The sequence below is a fragment of the Theropithecus gelada genome, chromosome 5, assembly GCF_003255815.1.
Source record: "Theropithecus gelada isolate Dixy chromosome 5, Tgel_1.0, whole genome shotgun sequence".
Classification (NCBI taxonomy): domain Eukaryota; kingdom Metazoa; phylum Chordata; class Mammalia; order Primates; family Cercopithecidae; genus Theropithecus; species Theropithecus gelada.
This window is the reverse complement of record NC_037672.1, coordinates 80,117,770-80,138,352: the sequence shown is the minus strand read 5'-3', so window position 1 is coordinate 80,138,352 and position 20,583 is coordinate 80,117,770. Positions and strand designations below refer to the sequence as shown.

The 20,583-nt window shown below is 36.3% G+C and overlaps 1 protein-coding gene across 3 annotated transcripts in view; it reads left to right on the top strand.

Annotated features, from left to right (window-relative positions):
* ADGRL3 (adhesion G protein-coupled receptor L3) overlaps positions 1-20,583 on the top strand; it is an 868,510-nt gene that overhangs the window by 542,856 nt on the left and 305,071 nt on the right. The gene's annotated exons all lie outside the window — the stretch shown is intronic.

Below are 20,583 nucleotides of genomic sequence, written 5' to 3'. Positions count from 1 at the left end.
TGAGCCGAGATCGCGCCACTGCACTCCAGCCTGGGCGACAGAGCGAGACTCCGTCTCAAAAAAAAAAAAAAAAAAAAAAAAAAAAAAAAAAAAAAAAAAAAAAAAGAAGTGATAGACTTCAGCTCTTAAAATGAATTCCTAACTTAAGTCAGGAGATTGAATTTTCATTCCTTTTGAACAATGACAATTAAGACTTTGTCTGGGGCCGGGCGCGGTGGCTCAAGCCTGTAATCCCAGCACTTTGGGAGGCCGAGACGGGCGGATCACGAGGTCGGGAGATCGAGACCATCCTGGCGAACACAGTGAAACCCCGTCTCTACTAAAAAAAATACAAAAAACTAGCCGGGCGAGGCGGCGGGCGCCTGTAGTCCCAGCTACTCGGGAGGCTGAGGCAGGAGAATGGCGTAAACCCGGGAGGCGGAGCTTGCAGTGAGCTGAGATCTGGCCACTGCACTCCAGCCTGGGCGACAGAGCCAGACTCCGTCTCAAAAAAAAAAAAAAAAAAAAAAAAAGACTTTGTCTGTTTTACAAATAGTGAAATTTCACCCTTTAAATTTGTCAATATAATCACAAAAAAAACTATCAATTTTCATGCATGAATGCTCAAATTGAAAAGCTAGTGCTTTAGCATGGACTTATTGCAGTTTAGGGGTGGAAAGAATATGTATAGAAATAAATTTTATGCATGATGTGTGCTGATAGGAAAATTTCAATTAACATTAATAGAGCCTTTTCTTATTTCATACAAACAGTTTCAGCTGGGTATTTTTGTTTAGTAAGTTACAGTGACTTTTTTTTTTCCCCCCCAAAGAAATTGCCTTTAGTGAATTTTTATTGCCATTTTATTTTGGGTCCTATGTGTCTATGTACAGAAACCCTCAACTTATTACAGATATGTTAGAGTCAAAAACTAATCCTAAATCTATCAACCCAAAGTGTATTTGTCATTACCATCTGTTGGTAGCAGGCTAAATCTTTTTGCGATGATTTTAACTGTATTCTAATCAATGAAAATTCATTCTTTTGAAGTTTTTATGTAAAGGGGTTTCTATGTTTTATGTCTCTTGTAAAAAGATCTGGTGTTGAAAACTAAAAGGCAAATATGCTTCTCTTGGGTATATAAAGATCCTCTGGTGACACTTGGTGATGCTTACACATAGGTAGCATAGGCTTCTGAACATGAGCTTGGGAATCAGAAGGATGTAGGTTTGAATTCTCTCTGTCTCTTGTTTGACTCTGGGCAGGTTGTTCAGTCTTCAATCTTGATTTCCTCAGACTATAAAATGGAAAAAATAACTCCAACCTCACAAGACTATTGTTTTCTTTTAATGAGAAAATGTATGTAATAGGCACAATACAGTAACAACCTAATAAATTTGCACCAACCCTACAAGGACCATTTTTATCCATGTTTTCTAAATGAAGGCCCTTTTAAAGTACTTCAGTTCATATAACTTATTCCAAAATTGCCCAGATGTTAGCACCTCTAGATACAAGCATCATTTGTAGTTTGTATTACAAGTTAAACATGATGTATTTGTACTCTAAAAATTGTATCTACTCTTCAACCATGAAATCAAATGATTTGTTTTTATAAGGGTCTTCTTTTTTTTCAGTCTTTTTATCATTCTTTTTTTTTTTTTCTTATTACTTCCATAAGTTTTTGAGGAACAGGTGGTATTTGTTTACATGAGTAAGTTTTTTAGTGGTCATTTGTGAGATTTTGGTACACCCTTCACCCAAGCAGTATACACTGAACGCAATTTGTAGTCTTTTATCCCTCATCCCCTCCCACACTTTCCTCCAAGTCCCCAAAGTCCACTGTATCATTCTTATGCCTTTGCATTCTCATAGCTTAGCTCCCACTTGTGAGAACGTATGTTTCCCATTCCCGAGTTACTTCACTTAGAATAATAGTCTCCAAGTCCATCCATGTTGCTAAGAATGCCATTAATTCATTCTTTTTTTATGCCTGAGTAGTGTTCCATTCTATATATTTATATCACAGTTTTTTTTTTTTAATCCACTCATTGATTGATGGGCATTTGAGCTATTTCCATACTTTGCAATTGTGAATTGTGCTGCTATAAACATATGTGTGCAAGTATCTTTTTTGTGTAATGACCTCTTTTCCTCTGGGTAGGTATCCAGTAGTGGAATTGCAGGGTCAAATGGTAGTTCTACCTTTAGTTCTTTAAGGAATCTCTACACTGTTTTCCATAGTGGCTGTACTAGTTTGTATTCTACAAGGGTCATTTTTAAAGTCTGAAATGGTAACCTTGGAGGAAGAATATGAAAAAAAAAGCTCAACTCCTCAAAGTATTCTAAAAGTGGTTTCAGGAGTTATTAATCCTAGTTCCTTACTTTTCCCAACACTCATCCCCAGACTTTTAATTGTTACATTTTTAAATTTCTCTGCCTTTTGTTGAGCTGCTCAATTGTGTGACATATATGTTTGCATTATTTTTCAGAAGAAATGTCTTGGGAAATGGTACGATCTGTGAAACATTGTTTTCAACAATAGCAATGTTAATAAATTCATTTCAATTGACTTTTTAAACTTGTATTTAAAATGTTTTCAGAGACTGTAAGTGAAGTTTCTCCTAGAAAAAAAAATCATTAATTGGCCAAGTTTTCTTGGCAAAGTTTAGAAGAAGTTTAAAATTCATGTACTATGTTCCCTAAAAACATTACTTTTGGAACACCATCCTGTTGTCACTTATTCTGCATGATATTAAATGTAAAATTGCCAACATTTTTGTCATTTCCCAGCATTAAATTGGTAGAAATATAAATCTGAACTTATTTTGATACTGCTATTTAGCATTCATATAGCAAATAGATTTGCAAATAATTTCTTAAAATTTTAAGTAATATAGTTATATTTCACATATTAAGGAAAACACAAATGCAAAGAATATCTAATGTTTTATAAAAAGTTTTTTTTGGAACTAATTAGACTTTGATTCACATTGTAATATCTTGTTGATTTTATCAGTTTCTTCTACAAATTCCTTTTTTTTGTTGTTTGATTGGAGACAGTCTCACTGTGCTGCCCAGGTTGGAGTGCAGTGGCACTGCAACCTCCGTTTCCTGAGTTCAAGCGATTCTCGAGCCTCAGCCTCTTGAGTAGCTTGACCTCTCAAAGTGCTGGGATTTCCGGTGTGAGCCACTGTGCCCGGCCCGTCTACAAATTCTGAAAGTGTCTGATAAATAGTTAGTGCTTTTAAAAGGCTGTTGAGTGATTAAATGGATAAATGGACTATATTTTTTAAATCTGCTTTTTCAAGATATTAGGTGAATAGGAGTATAGTTTCTAAATGTGATTTACTAAGATTATGTGTATGCTCCTCAGGTAGTCATCTTCGCTGTCAGCACGTGAATCTATAATCTAAGTTTTATTAAGTCACTCAGTCATCCTCCACACCCCCACCCTGTACCTCCAGCTTCTCCCCTCCTTCACTCACGTTGTTGTGAGCTTTGGTAATCTAAGGGGCATTTTAGCGTGTGATAAAGATAAGTACCAAAGTACATAAATACTTAATGTGTTTTCTTCCAGAAGAAATTAAGGCCAATGATTTTACAGTATGGAAGAAAGTGGGCAACTGTTTAAAGAATTCTATATTAAGAACGTTTTCTTAAATTGTTTAGTTGACAAATTGTAGGGATTTCTTCAACTTGGAGAAAATGGAAAATATGTTATATTTAGAAATGCATAATAGTTGTATTCTCTTGAAAATATGTTTTGTCTAAAGAACCAGTGATTCAGCTTTGTACACAGGTACCAAAATGATTTTAAGCATTAGCACTTGAGTACAAAGTACCTGTGAAAGCACTTCCTCTGTTTTTTTCTGGGCAGAGCACCAGATACAGAACTATCAAATCTAGAATTTTCTTCAGATATACTTTCAACCAAGCCTATTTTCTAGCTTATAGAATACAATATAAAAGTATACCTTTATTATAACGTTTAATTGGTTATTTTTTGTAAGATGTACGTTTAAAATGTTCAAGTCATACTTAGCTGTTTCACAGATTATTTGAGTGATTCTCACATGGGCATCGTAACTCTGAAACCGTATGCTATATCCTGATGCAACTGGTGGGAGGGAGTCAGATAGTTGCATCACTTGCCTTTAGCTATGATTAGTGGCTGGTTTTGACTGACTTTCACCCTTCACTGTTCTCTCTCCCAAACCACCTTCTGCTGAATTGATTATTCATTAATAAAGAGGAGTTACATGAGAGGCATTTTCTTTGACTCTTACAGTTTGTTTCTAAGCTGTCCATCAAGAGTCTAATTTTCCTTGTTAAATATTCAAATGTTTTTCAGTATTTCCTGCTGAAGGAGGATGGGGAAGTAGGTTCAAATTGGTAATAACAGGCAGAGAAGCTGAGTTTCAAAAATTTCCTAAAATTAGTATGTCTAACAGATCTAAAAATCTACTGAGATTTAGTGAAAAACACATCCAGCAATAAGTACTAACAATAGAATGATAAAGAGATGTAGCTACTGTCTTGTTACCTGCTGTTCTGCTTCCCAAACACAATCCACATTTTCTTGAAAGACATTTGAGATTATGTAAATATAACCATTCTTATGTACGCTAAAGATAGTAGACTCTAAACCAACAAAAAGCCTACACATAACAGTTTAACAATGAGGATATGGTGCACCTTCTGTCCTTATAATATGCAAATTAAGTACATTTGTGTCTCCAGTAAAAGCTGTGGCTGTGTAGTGATGAATAAGAACTTTAAACACACATGACACCTCGTTAAAATGTAATTTTCACATCATATATCTGAGCGCTTTACTATGACAGCTGAGTAATGTGAGTACTGGGCAGAGAATCCTGAACATTTTGAAACTGTCACGTGTTTAATAGGTAGCTGAATCTGCTTCCTGAATGGTTTAGTTAAATATGGTGCACCCTAGTCAGAAAATAGAGCCTAAAAGTAGTAGGATCTTAAATCAAACTTGTCCTCAGCCTATGTGTATGATTCCTTCACAGTTCCACTTGAGATTCCACATTGTCTCTAAAGTTTAATTTACATCTATCTTAGTAGCTGAGTGAACTTTACAAAAAGGAAAAAATAGTCAGCAACTTGTTGCTAATTTCAGCCCTATCTGTATTTTTATGCATCAGCTGTTTTCTCTGTCTGCAGAGGAACCCCTTATTTTTCTTTCCAGTGCTGCTGCTTTGCTTGCAGTGACAGCTGCTGCCTGAAGGACATTGCTGCTGCTGATTTTTCAGGGAGCACAGCCAAAGCTTGCGAAATTTGCAAGAGCTATTCCATTGCCACTTCACAGCAGCTGAATTTTCTCTTACACTTTTTAAAAAACCTTTCCTGTATTTTTCTTTCTTCATAATTGAGGGTAAAACTTCCCAGAATGGCATCTGCCTTTCAGGCTCTGAGTAAAAGAATCACAGTCCTGTACAAAGTAAAGCTGAACTTAGCTATACAGCTGAACCTACTGTTTGTTAGTCATCTGACTAGGTGACCTTCCAAATGGATGAGAGAAGAGATAAGGAATAAAAAGGTTCACAAATGCTCTAACGTTAGTTGTTTCTACAGAGTGATGTCCCTGATAAATGTATAATTATTAGACATGTAATCAAAATCATTTCTACATGTATTTTACAGTAATAAAGAAAGATGACTTATTTGTGCATAAGCTTCCCGCTCACACCAGCTGTCCTTTCTGTAGCCATTTCACTGCTCATTAGCATGTCCAGCAGAGGGCAGGCAGGTGGAACTGGAATAGTGTTGCTGCTCTTTATTGGCACATCTTGTAAGGGTTGGTAACAGTGCCAAAAGTAATGATTATCTAGGGGTTCCACCTTAGAGTCCTATGCTTCTACCCATCTTAGCATAGATAAGTGAGAGTAGACTCTATTACATAATAGCTGTTACAATAGCCAAGTCAGACATCTGCTTCACTTCTCTGTTTTTAACATTATTATTATTATTATTATTATTATTATTTTATTTTTTTGAGACATAGTCTCACTCTGTCGCCAAGGCTGGAGTGCAGTGGCGCGACCTCAGCTCACCGCAAGCTCTGCCTCCTGGGTTCACGCTATTCTCCTGCCTCAACTTCCCGAGTAGCTGCGACTAAAGACCCGGCGGGCTAATTTTTTGTATTTTTAGTAGAGACGGGGTTTGTAGAGACTGTGTTAGACAGGATGGTCTCGATCTCCTGACCTCATGATCCACCCGCCTCGGCCTCCCAAAGTGCTGGGATTACAAATAGGCGTGAGCCACCACGCCGGGTCTGTTTTTTGCATTTTTAAGTAGTGGTCAAATACTTTGGACTAGCCTTGACAGGCAATAGTATGAGTTTTTAAGCACAAAGGTATTTCCTTCTTAATAACTACTTTACCACTAGAAAGCTAAATTCTCGGATACTAATGATTAATGACAAAATAATTCAGGACACGTAAATGACAGGTAAAATCTACTATACTATATAATTTTACAAGATGAGGTATGTTATGTTAACTGATTTCCCTGAAAACAAATGGGGACTACTTCATCTTATTTACTTAAAAGAATTCTGGCTGCTTTTCATTATGCCTTTCAATAGTACAAATCAATGGCCAAACTTTTTGCATCTATTTATACTAGCAAAGATACAAATTAAAATTAGCCAGTTCTTTCTATATAAAATGCCTTGTGACTGCAATATTTTAGCCTTAAAACTTATTTTTTTTTTCTCAATAATGTTAGAAAAAACAATTCTCCAAAAAACATACACGTATAAGTGAGGAGTAAGGTATTTGTTGACATTAAGATTTATCTGAAAATTATCTCTAATGCTAATTTTTTTGTTAAGGGAGAAATGTCTTTGAAGAAACTTTTGCCTTTCAAAACAAGATAATAGTACTATGTTTAGAAACACACTACTCATTAAAAATATAAAATAGATTATTTTTAAAACATGGCAAACCTTTCAATATCTACGATAATTTGGCTGTTAGCATGCATATTTAAATAGTAAATAAAAATTTAGACTTCCATGTTTTATGAGAAGCCCACTGAGGGCTATGGGTAGTTTGTGGTGAAGTAGTTTAAAGTGGAATTGAAAGAATTCAGAAAAAGACAAAAATGAAAAATGGAATTCATGCACAAAGTCAGATCTGCTGTGAGATGTAGAAGCAGGAGTTGAAACTGGGTTTACATCAGAAGATGGATGATTCATTGATTGATTCGTTTTTATTTCTTTCTTCCCTTCAGTCAGGAACTACGTCTTTAGGTAGAACTGAACCGTGCCACTATTCTATGTTCTGTGGTTGTTACAACAAAGAACAAGGCAGGCACTGGCCCTGTCGTCACGAACTTAGAGTCTATTAAAAACAAATTGAGAAGAAAGAAAAAAGGGGATGGTAAAAAAATATATATATATATATAGTATTCCCTACTATTTTTTAGGTGTTTGCTGACCATTTACAAAGATTATCAGATTTGAATCTAACAATAATCGTTCAAAGACACAATTATACTCATTACCAGATGAAGAAATTGAGCATCAGAGAGTTTTAATAATTAAAATGTGACATACGTAGTCCAGAGATACATTTGGAATCCTCATCTGCCTGACTTTCTGCTTTGTCATGTTGCCTCCATCAGGGATTTAAAAGAATACAAGTGCCACAACTGAGAAACAAGGGGAAAAGCAGGAAAGCAGTGGACATATATTAGAACTGAAGTCAAAGCAGATAAGCTAAAGGAGCAAATAAATGCAAGGCAACAAGGACATGTCAATCTTGAAGTGGAATCGGGACAAGCAAACAGTAACCAGTATTGTAGAGCAGGATTCCTCCGTAGTGGTCCGTGGGCTTTTAGGAGTAGGGCCATACAGCAGAAGTTGAGCTGCACATGTTGAGCGGTAGGTGAGCCAGCATTACCGCCTGAGCTCCGCCTCCTGTCAGATCAGCAGTGGCATTAGATTCTCATAGGAGTGAGAACCCTATAACGAACTATATATGCAAGGGATCTAGATTACGTGTTCCTTAATGATAATCTAATGCTTGATGATCTGAGATGAAACAGTTTCATCTCGAAACCTTCCCCCCAAATTCCTGAGTTAAGAATTTGCTTTAGTTTTTCAAATCAGAAGCTGAAATGGTAATTAATTTTAACCTATTATTCTAAATGCAAATAAGGTATGACTTTTAAATAAATAACATCTGAAATATGTTATTGCCCCTTATTCACTGATTAACTAAAAACTATAAGTTATTATTTATTATTTCTTTCGAGATTACATATTTAACCCTTGAACACTATTAGGTACAGAGAAGGGAACTAAGATTCAGAGATACAGTCTCCTGCCCAGAGGAATCCATTTTGTAAGTGTAGATTTGGGCTCAACTCTGAATTATAAAGCTGAAATACTTTGTATTTTCAGTGGAAAAAAGTATATAATGCACACAAGCATACAGAAGATAGTGATATAGTGGTGTGTGGATTGTGGTGTAGTGGTGTGTGGATTGTTTTATGTATGTGTATGCATTAGCTTAGACAAATTTGAAGAAACAAAGATTTAATTATTGGAGGATTAGAAAGATGAGTTAGAAACTTTTGCAGAGATTCTGAACAAATTGAAAGACTAGAGATTTGGAGACTGAATATTTATTAGATTTAACTCTAGCATACATTATTTGCCTGTTCTTAATTTTGCTGTAAACTGGACATTCAGATGTATTGCTAACAACACTCTCATGCTTACAATCTATGGGCGGGATTGACAAAATGGTGAAAAGCTGAAGAGTAGAATGAAGAAAAGAAAAGAGAAATAAAAGGGAAATACACATTTTTTTCTTTGAAAATAAATGAACAAGTAATGGATGGTCTCACTTTCTTCAAAAGAAAGTGATGAGAGAACATGCATTTTTTTATTTTAAAAAGTTATTTCCCAGGATTGATTTAACTAACCTTGAGTAGTTAACAATATGATTAAGGACAAAGTGAGGAGTGCTTATATACTGCTGTTTGGAGTATAAAATGTTGTAACCACTCGGAGAGCAATTTGTCCATAGTTACCTAGGGAAAAAAAAGTATTTTGTTCCTGCTCTTATAGATTCTCAGCTTGGGCTCTGTAACCAAAAGTAGATTAACAAGAGAAAGAATAGAAATTGTTGCTTTTATTTAATATAAGTTTTTTATAACATAGGAGGCTTCCTAAGGAAATAAAGACCCCCAAAGTGATTAAACATCAGTGTTTTTATAATAGGCTTGGAAAGCTTATTATATTGCCTATTATTAGCCTGGAAAGCCTATTATATCACCTATTATTATATTGCTTAATAAGCCTATTATTATGAAAAACCATGGAAAAATGTGATAGGACAAAGGGGTATGAGTTAAAAGCTGTAGACTGGAGAAATGTTGGCAAGTTCTGTTCATTCAGACTTCTCTCAGCGTTCCTTCATCCTCACAGATAAGAAAGCTCCTTTCCTCTGAGTATTTGGAGAGTACTTCTTACAGGATTGTCTTATGTTCTGCTTCAGGGGACTGTCAGAGATATCTTCCAGTAAAAGTTATTTCTCTTCAGCTTATAATATTCAGTATGCTGGCTGGGCACAGAGGCTCACAGCCTGTAATCCCAGCACTTTGGGAGGCTGAGGTAGGTGGATTGCTTGAGCCCAGGAGTTCGAGACCAGCCTGGATAACATGGTGAAACCCCATTTCTACAAAACAATGCAAAAATTAGCAGGGCATGCTGGCATTCACCTGTAGTCCTAGCTACTGAGAAGATTGAGGTAGGAGGATCACTTGAGCCTAGGAGACTGAGGTTGCAGTGAGCCAAGATTGCTGTACTACACTCCAGCCTGGGTGACCGAGCAAGATCCTGTATCAAAAATATAAATGTATTCAATATGCAAAGGTGCCCTATTTGGGGGTATTGTGTACTGAATCTGTTATTGTTCCAACTGGAACTTCCCACAGGAAGTTTTACAGTCCAAAAACTGAGTTGGTAGATTGTCCTGTATCCCAATGAACAAGTCTCTCAGTCCTAGGAAGAGGATAGTTCAGTTAAATAATTGTATCTCATTTCGGGAGACACCATGAAGGTAGAAATAGGATGCTTCCCTCCTCAAACTCCTCTAGATGGTATGAACAATCAAGCATTTAATAAGGTACATTTCTATTAAAAAAAAAAATGAAAAAGATAACTAGTTAGAACAAACTGTAAACCCTGTTTTTGATTCCAGAAAGCAGTCACTCAAGATTTCAGGACGTTTGGCTCAAAGTGTCTTTAGATGATAGCATGAAAATGGAAGTAGTCATTCAATAAATTTCCTGGCTTGTAGTTTGAATGCCTCTGGTGATGAAAGGGTTACAGTTACTTCTCAGAGCAAAATATGGAAGTTTCCAGTCTCAACGTCCAGGGCTTCTTTAGGTATTCCTAACAAAGACCTGAGCAGTAAGGTTTTAACCCTCAGTGGTACCAACTTAAGAGGGTGAGAGGGCCGGGCGCGGTGGCTCAAGCCTGTAATCCCAGCACTTTGGGAGGCCGAGACGGGGGGATCACGAGGTCAGGAGATCGAGGCCAACCTGGCTAACACGGTGAAACCCCGTCTCTACTAAGAAATACAAAAAACTGCCGGGCGAGGTGGCGGGCGCCTGTAGTCCCAGCTACTCGGGAGGCTGAGGCCGGAGAATGGCGTGAACCCGGGAGGCGGAGCTTGCAGTGAGCTGAGATCCGGCCACTGCACTCCAGCCTGGGCTGCAGAGCGAGACTCCGTCTCAAATAAAAAAAAAAAAAAAAAAAAAAAAAGAGGGTGAGAGAAAAACTGGAAACATTAATTTGAAGAGTTATAGTCAGGTATTGGAGGATGCTAGAATTGAGCGTGATCTAGTCTACTTTACAGAGACGTAATAAAGCTTCAAAGACAGAGAACAGGATTAGATTCTATGTTTGAAATAATAATGGAGTAATTTTATTCTCTATAGTTATTTCCAATTCTAACAAAGTAAGACTAATTAGATAGCATAATAAGTCTAACACCATTAAACTTCTCCTGGTTATTTACATTAGTGCAGCAAGAATGTACTTGACCACATAGGTCTTTTTTTGAATTTGTTTCCCTGGAACTTATGATAAGGAATCTCAGATTAGACTTTTAAAAGTTCCTGGAGTCACGGGACTCGCCATTAGTTTTTGCCTGTGGCACCTATAGATTTTGGTGAATTCCACTCTTTCCAAGGTACTTAATGTATTTTGAGGTTCCTGGACCTGCTGGGAAGTGACCTTCCTTACGTGTAAGGCTGAGAATTCTGTAAGCCAGGTCCAAGGCCAGTTTTTCCAAGGGTCTTTGTAATCATTGGCCCCATGAAATCAAATTCAGTTCCTTAAAATTTTCTAGTCATATCTGATTCTATACATATTCTCAAATATGACCTTCAGTCAAAGGCTTAGCAATATAATCAACGTTTCTAGTTACTTTCTGTTATAAGAAGTACATATTCTTATTGAACTTATGCATATATTTATATTGCCTTGAAAATAAGAATAATCAACAATAGTTTCCAAATTCTGGAGAGATCAGGTAGAGAGAACAAATAAATATTTTGTTTTTCTTTATAGTTTGCCAGATTGTTATAAGGTACAGATAGCTTGAGAGAAAAAGAGAAAAACTTTATTTTGAAAAACAAAATATTAAAGAACCAGCAATGTCTCAATCAAAAAAGTAATTTAAAAATTATAGTATTCCTTACCAGTTCATTTAGTTCCACGTAATTAATTCTTGTTATGCTTGATTGTAACCACCCAATGGGGTTCACCTTGCCCACTGCCTAGACAGAGCTGTATATTGAGACAGGGAAATTGCAATAGAGAAAGAATAATTCACACAGACTCACTCAGCTGTGTGGGAGACCAGAGTTTTATTATTACTCAAATCAGTATCCTCAAGCATTTGGGTATCAGAGTTTCTAAGGACGACTCGGTGGGGGAAAGCCAGAGAGCCAGGAGTGCTAATTGGTTAGGTAGGAGATGAAATCATAGGGAATTGAAGCTGTCCTTTTGTGCTGAGTCAGTTCCTGGGTGGGGACCACAAGATCAAATGAGCCAGTTTATCAATCTGAGTGGTGCCAGGTGGTCCATCAAGTGAAGGTTTGCAAAAACATCTCAAGCACTGATCTTAGGAGTAGTTTAGGGAGGGTCAGAATCTTGTAGCCTCCAGCTCCATGACTCCTAAACCATAATTTCTAAACTTGTGGCTAATTTGTTAGTCCTACAAAGGCAATCTAGTCTCCAGGCAAGAAAGAAGTTTGTTTTGGGAAAGGGCTGTTATCATCTTTGTTTTAAATTATAAACTAAGTTCCTCCCAAAGTTAGTGTAGCCTACACTCAGGAAGAAACAAGGACAGTGGAGGTTAGAAGCAAGATGGAGTTGGTTATGTCAGCTCAGTTATAATTTTGCATCATCTTCTATTAGTTTTATGACTCAATCAGATTTTTAAACTAGAGTTCTGAAAATTTTTACCCAGTCAAAGCGTATGATCTTATTATTGTCAGAGGCCAGGCATGGGTGGCTCATGCCCTTAACCCCAGCACTTTAGGAGCCTGACACAGGCGGTTTGCTTGAAGCAAGGAGTTCAATACCAGCCTGGGCAACAAAGCAAGATCCCATCTCTACAAAAAAATTTAAAATTTAGCCAGGTATGGTGGCACACATTTATAGTCCTGCCACATTGAAAGACTGAGATAGAAGGATTGCTTGAAGCCAGAAGTTCGATACCAGCCTAGGCAACAAAATGAGACTCCATCTCTACAAAAAAAAAAAAAAGAATTTATTTAGCTGGGTATGATGGCACATACCTATAGTGTCCCAAATCCTCAGGAGGCTGAGGTCAGAGGAGTGTTTGTGCCCAGGAGCTGGAGGCTGCAGTGAGCTATGATCGCAACACTACACTCCAGCCTGAGCAACAGAGTGAGACTCTGTCTCTAATAAATAAATAAATAGATAAATAAACAAACAAATAAATACAATTATCAGAAACCTGTACTTCAGAGTATTTATTAGAGTATGTTTCATGAATTTCTTTGAAGATAGAGCAGTTTTGGCCTGCTGCTAATTGTGAACATTTTCAGAGAAGAATTTGAATAAAACTAATTGTCTGTAAATGACAAAAGACTTAAAGTGGTCATGGTTAAAGATCTGATAGGAGCTTATTCTAATGTGGCATATAATGTTCTAAGATAACTGAATTATGATTGATTCATATAGACAGAAAGAACATTGACAAATTTCTAGGAATTTCATAAAATTTTTGAAACATTTATATTAAAAATGTATACCCATACAAATACAACTTGAAGAAGGTTAAGCATTACTTTTTATTTGACAATGCTTCTATGTAATTCAGTATCTCAAATAAATCTAATGAATTTAACATCTCTCTCTTTACAAGATGAGAGAACATATTATTTAAGATTTTCCAGGGGTGCTCTGGGAAATCACAAAGTTAGTTTTGAGGTCAAAACAACTATTTAAATTTGATATTGAGTTGCTTGTCAAAAATGTGAAAAGTTTTGAACATTTCATTAAGTTGGCTCACTACTATGAAATAATATTTATTTATTTAACTAGTGAGACAATAAAATATTTCAAAGGCAAATACCATAAGTTATATAGCTGTGAAAAAATTTTAGCTCTTCTAATATTGAGAAAACTTGGTTTTCCTAAGCAAAGATCTGATAAATACAACATGAAGCACAGGAAATTATTTTGCTAAGATACAAAATCTTTGTTTCCTAAGTAGATTACTTAAAAGATAAGGAGAAATCTCTTATTTTTTAATAAGACCAGACCAATAATCCAAGAAAACTGTCATTCTGGTTTTGCATTAGTATGCTTTTAAAGTTGTCTGATTTTTTTAACTTAGAAATAAATTCATTCTCTCTTAGCGGCTGACTACACATAAAATTATTTTTCCACGAACCCTCTACATGTTTTTTAAAATCTATTGAGTTTTGGTCCTACTCTTTTCCTTTTTCTCATTCTGGAACAACCAGTCATTCTACCTTAGGACAAAATTACTCTTTTTTCCCCCTTAAAAAAATATATCCTTCATTACCACATTTCTCTTTTTAAATCAAAAACACATCCTACTTTTCTTGCACACTTTGCGTAGTTTTTTTTCTTTACTCTCTTTATTCATAGTAGTTTCATTTATGTAAATTCAGTATAACTTTTAATCATGAGTAACATTTCCTCTTTTTTTTTTTGAGACAGAATCTCCCTCTGTCACCCAGGCTGGAGTGCAGTTGTGTGATCTTGGCTCACTGCAAACTCCACTTCCCGGGCTCGTGATTCTCCTGCCTCAGCCTCCCGAGTAGCTGGGAACTACAGGCACGTGCCACCACACCCTGCTGATTTTTTTTTTTTTTTCCACCGTGTTAGCCAGGATGGTCTCCATCTCCTGACCTCGTGATCCGCCTGCCTTGGCCCCACAAAGTGATCAACATTTCTTTTACAGAAAAACTAGGAAGTAGACAATTGTGAATTTCTTGTCATATGCCAGTATTCTGTAACTGACTGGCACATTTACAAATACGCTATCTTGTGTTTTATAGGTATATACTATTTCCTCATGGTATAGTTTCTCATGTGTATTAACATACCCACATATATTTTGTTTCTTTATAACATATAAAAACAAGATGCTAAAAATACATAGATTTAACTTATGTTCAGTAATAAATGTTTCAGCATTTTATCCTATTTGGAAATTTTGAACACACACACACACTATATATATATGTGTGTGTGTGTGTATATATATTTACATATATATACACATATATACATACATATGTAGACTGTGTATATATAGTGTATATATATACACTATATATACATATATATGTATGTATGTATAATTTAACATAATTCTAAGGTTTCAAGTTACCATAAACATTTTTGAAACTGTTTTTAGGCAGACATATTATAATACCAAACAAAACTAACCAACATTTTAACTTATTTCCTTCTTAACTATTTTTAACCTTATTTGGCTACTAAATCCAGTAGAATAAAAATGTATGCTCATATTATACATAATGCTGATAACTTAGAATACATAGCTATTTTTATGAAACCAACCATGTTAAACTAATCTTTTATATCAACAATTTATCCAAGTCATGTGAACATGAAAGCATTTAGGTTAGTTTCTGTATTTCCTGGCGTTTTAGGAATATTTATTTTATGTAGGTGTTCATTTATCTCTAAGCCAATTTGAATAAACCATTATAGAATTTTATAAATTAATTTGGTAACACTATTCAGAGGTAGAAAACTGTCATGTATACAGTACATATACATATACAAGTAAACCTAAGTATACATAGCCATACAGACAGCTGCAAACAGAGATCTTAGAGTTTTGTTCTAAAATTTTAGTCATGATTCAGTAAACGTATTAGTAAAAACTCACGGGTTTATCTCCACTTTACATTTGTATCCAAATTGTATTTCTGGCAAATGGGACAAGTTAGGGTTACCTGTTGACTCATATTTATGGAGGAGGCTTTTAAGATTATTGTTTATTGTTATTAAGTAATTTTCTGGAAGTGGTGGACACTGAGCAGTTTGTTTTCAAAAAACCTGTTGTTGTTGTTGTTGTTGTTGTTGTTTAGAAGCAAGAGTTATCTCCCAGGAAGTTTGCATAGCAAAAAGATTGCCCTCAGGTCCTAGAGAGGACAGGGTCAAATATTTATATCTGAAAGGCACAAAGAAAGGATGTAAGGTTTCTCTGAGAGCATTTTGGGGCATATCAATGATCACAGATTTAGGGTATTTTTTTCTAAGTGCAGGACAATTCTATTTCCAATGTTTTGACTTTTTAAAGTATCTGCAAGCATCTTGATATGAACAGGAGAGATTTGGGGATTGTTAAGAAGGATGGATGGGCTTTGAATTGCTCCTAGTGCTGCGTTTCTGTTTTTAATGGACTCAATTTGTAAGACAAGGGTAGTTGTTTTGAACTCTTCAGAAAACTGTGTTGCAGCCTGAATAATAAAGAGGCTGACCTTCCTATCAAATTACATTATATTGAATTTGCTACTTCATATCAGAGAACATATTTCTAAGTAAGATGAAAATAAAAATCCCTATGTTCTAGATTGAGTTGCATGCCTTTAGAATGTTTTAATCAATTATTACACAAAACCTTCCTAATGTTCTTTCTCTCTAAGTGATGCAGGAGCTTTTCCTCCTTAGCTTAACCAGATTTGGGTTCTTTTCTCACAACCAAGAATTAGGCACAAGGTCATCAAAGAGTGAGTGGAGCAGAATTTATTAAGCAAAAGGAAAGCTCTCAGCAAAGAACAAAAGAGGGTCCTGAAAGCAGGTTTCCAGTTGCTTCCTTCACAGTTGAATATGAGGGCTTAAGGTGTGAATTCTACCCCATCCTTCCAGTGCACATGTGGGTCCTTAGGCTGAGTTCCTCCATACTGATTTATTTCTGTTACCGCACATATGTTAAGGAATGGAATTGTCCACTATGGGCATGTTTAGGCAAGACCCCTGTGCAAGTTCCTTTATCTGCAAAAAACATCTGGTATAAATTCTTCTGGGGTGGATTGAAGTTCTCCAGGGACCCTTCCCTTACTGTCTGCCTAAAGCAAGCTGGATAACTCCTTTCATAAGTGCATAATTCCATATTAGAAGAGAAGGCCTTAAAAATAGTTCCTCTCAGGCTCTGAAGACGAACCTCCAATTAAGCCCATTTCTGACAGTAGAGTATTTTGGCCAAAAAAAAAAAAAAAAAAAAAAAAAAAAAAAAAAATCCTTTGAAATATGATTGTCAGGTTTTGAATGAGACAAACAGTAAATTTTCCAGCACAATTGAATCCCCTTTTTTCCCCTAACTATAAAGACCCAGAAGAGATGAACCCTTTTCCTTTAATTAATTATTTTTTCAGAGAGCAAGATCTCATTGTGTTGCCTAAACTGGTCTCAAACTCCTGGGCTCAAACAATCCTCCTACCTCAGCCTCCCAAAGTGCAGGGATTACAGGCATGAGCCAACTGCAACTGCCCCCTGCCACTCTGCCTTTTTTTTAAACCAAAGGGGTATCTATTCCATGTGACTCAAAATCAAAATCAGTAAGCCCTTTTATAGCCTAATCACAGACGCAAGAGGCATCCCCAGAGAAGAAGACACCCTCATGATCCAGAGCCACTACCAAAAACAGACAGAAGAATGACAGATGCAGACAAAACCTCCTATGAGCTAGTAATGCCGGTAGGATACCAGCTGCAAATGGGGTGCAGCCCACATTTCTGTTCAGCCATCCTCATATCTCAGGGCCCCTATCTAACAGTTGGCCACCTGCAGATGCAGGCCTGACAATCTGTGTGCCCTGACAGGTGTAAAGTCAAGCCAAGCTCTCAAGATACAAAGTGAGACAAATAGGAATGCCATGGCTGTCCCTGGGAGGAAAAGGATCAATAATCAATGAGTACTTCGAACCAAATTTGTAAGAGTTACAATTCAAAGGAATACGTCTTACAAATTTCTGCTGCTAATCTGAATTTGGAAAGGACTGGATGGGAAAAAAATCTTACCTTCCTCTCTCAACCGGCCTCTGCAGATAGAGATCTAGGAAACTGACTCAGTAAGAATTCTTTGCTGGCTTAGTCAGTGACAGCCCCAGAGTCGTTGAGTGCCCTAGCCAATGCAATCCCATCCTCATCACCAGAAACTGCAGTGAAGGAAAGCAATATTTTCATTCTACCTGTCTACATTCTTGGCTGGGACTCTGTAACCAAAGACATTAACAATAGAAAAATATACACATTTATTTTATTTAAGTTTTACATGACATGAGAGCCTTCCTAAGGAAATGAAGACCCCCCCCCAAAAAAAGGTTAAACCTGAGTATTTTTATGTGAGATTTGATGAAGTGTGCAAAGTTATGAACAAGTGTGATAGGGCAAAGTATGGGTTAAGCAAAGTAAACTGGGGGAAATTTAGCAAAGCCTATTCATTCTGATTCCTCTTGCCCTTCTATCTTTGGAGATAAAGATGCCACTGGGTATATGGAGGGCAGCTCTCATTTGAGATTCTTATGAAATGCTTCAGGAGAAAATCAGAGATACCTTCCTGCACTTGCTATTTGTCAATTTCTTAAAATATTCAATGTGTCAGAGCTCTGTATTATGGGGTAGTATGTTCTGAACCTCCTCACCTACTAAAACCCATGTTTTACTACCTTATATTACCATGTTTTAAAATATCATGTTTAAAATACCGTGTTTAAAAAATATCATGTTTTACATACCTTGTATATTGGAAATCTACTTCTAAGTTTTCCTCCTAGAGAAACTCTCATACTTGTGTGCAAAGACATGCATAAGGTGTTCATTACAGTGATGCTTAAAATAGCATAAAAGTCAATCATATTGAACTGTTCTTCAGTAAAAGAGAACAGGGTGGAATAGGGAAGAAAGAAAAAGCACAGTTTGCTTGCATTTGTCCAGGTGGATAATGCCGAGCTGGAACAGAAGATTTGAATCTGACAATCATCTGCACTGGCACCAGAGGTTTTTTAAGCCCTGGACAACATGAAACATGGAGAAAAGCATTATGTGATCAGTTACTCCTTAGTAATATACTAAATCAAATATTGGTATATATGAAATAATGAATAAGAATTGATCTTATACTGGAATTTTCTTTTTCCTAGTACCATTGTCTCATTCGGTCTCAAGCTGCAATAATATTGCAAAACAATCCAGATTATAATCTCCTAAAGCACCGGCAACCTTTTATTCTTATAACTCTTTCCATCAAATTATTACATCCTTAGTAAAAGAAGCCCTCACTTTTCCAAAAAGTAAAATTTTATTCTGAAATTTTAATTGAGTGTGGCCTATAAGAATAACTGCCATGTGTTTCAGGTACTGTGCTTATTAAACAATTCTTGATAATGTAATTTCTTAAAAAATTATTTTTATACCACTGCAGGCAAGGAGAAAAACCCCTTTCCATTCTGACTTAGGTTCACTGGTGGGGCCCAGCAAATGAGACTGACAAAAGACAGATTAACAAGAGAAAAACAGTTTAGTAAGGAGTGCTTCATGGACGCACATGGGAGAATTCTGATGAGTAACTCAACGGGGTGATTGAAATTTAGGGTTATATAGCATCTAAACAAAAAACAACAGATTTTGTAGAGAAGTGGCAAAACAAAGGAAAAGAACTTTGAGCTTGTAAGGGCAGCAAATTGTGGGAAGGTAAATATATGGGGGAAACTAATGGAACATGAGAGCTACAGTAGTTCCCCCTTATCTGCAGTTTTGCTATCTGCAGTTTCAGTTACCTGTGGTCAACTGAGGTCTGCAAACAGGTGAGTAAACAACATCAGATCAAAAATATTCAGGAAATGGGCCGGGCATGGTGGTTTATGCTTGTAATCCCAGCACTTTGGGAGGCTGAGGCAGGTGAATCACCTAAGGTCAGGAATTCAAGACCAGCCTGCCCAACACAGTGAAACCCTGTCTCTACTAAAAATACGAAAGAATTAGCAGGGCATGGTGGTGGGCACCTATAATCCCAGCTACTCAGGAGGCTGAGGAAGGAGAATCGTTTGAACCTGGGAGGCGGAGGTTGCAGTGAGCCAAGATCGCGCCATTGCACTCCAGCCTGGGCAAAAAGAGCAAAACTCTGTCTCAAAAAAAAAAAAAAAAAAAAAAAATCAGGAAATGGAAACATAAAGTAAATAAATAAATAATACAATTTTTCTAGGAAAAACAATACAGTATAACAACTGCCTAAATTATATTTACATTGTATTAGGGATTATAAGTAAGGCAGAAATGATTTAACCTGTTTTGGAGGATGTGTGTAGGTTATATGCAAATACTATGCCATTTTATATCAGGGACTTAAGCATCCACAGAAAAATCCCGGGGAAGATTTGGAACCAATACCACGTGACTACAGAAAGATGACTGTACGGTACAATATATTTTGAGAGAAAGAAAGAGATACTGTATTCACATAATTTGTATTGCAGTATGTTATTATAATTGTTCTATTTTATTATAAATTACTGTTGTTAATCTCTTACTGTGCCTAATTTATAAATTAAACTTTGTTGTAGGTGTGTATGTATAGGGAAAAACCTGGTATATGTACTATTTGCTGCTATGGGTTGTTTCAGGCATCCACTAGGGGGCCTTGGGACATATTTCCCATGGGTAAGAGGAGACTACTGTAGTTAGTAACATTTATTATGTGGATTCTTCTGGTGCCATCTCCAGGCTGATAAATGTTTAAAGTTGTCTCTGGTGATTAACTTCTATTTTTCCTAATAGAGAGGAGAGAGGGATACCTTTGTAAATTTATAGTCTGATTAGAGCTTGCCTTGTATCTGCTTCCAATTGTCTTCAGTTCAAAATCATCAATATGCCAAGTGGCATATTTTGGGGCAGCATATTTTGCTACTTTTCATAACCTTCACTGAATTTTCCCCCAAGTATGAATATATTGACTTGCCAGATGGTCTGGATTCCTATGACAGCATTTTTTGTTTTTATTTTTATTTATTTATTTAT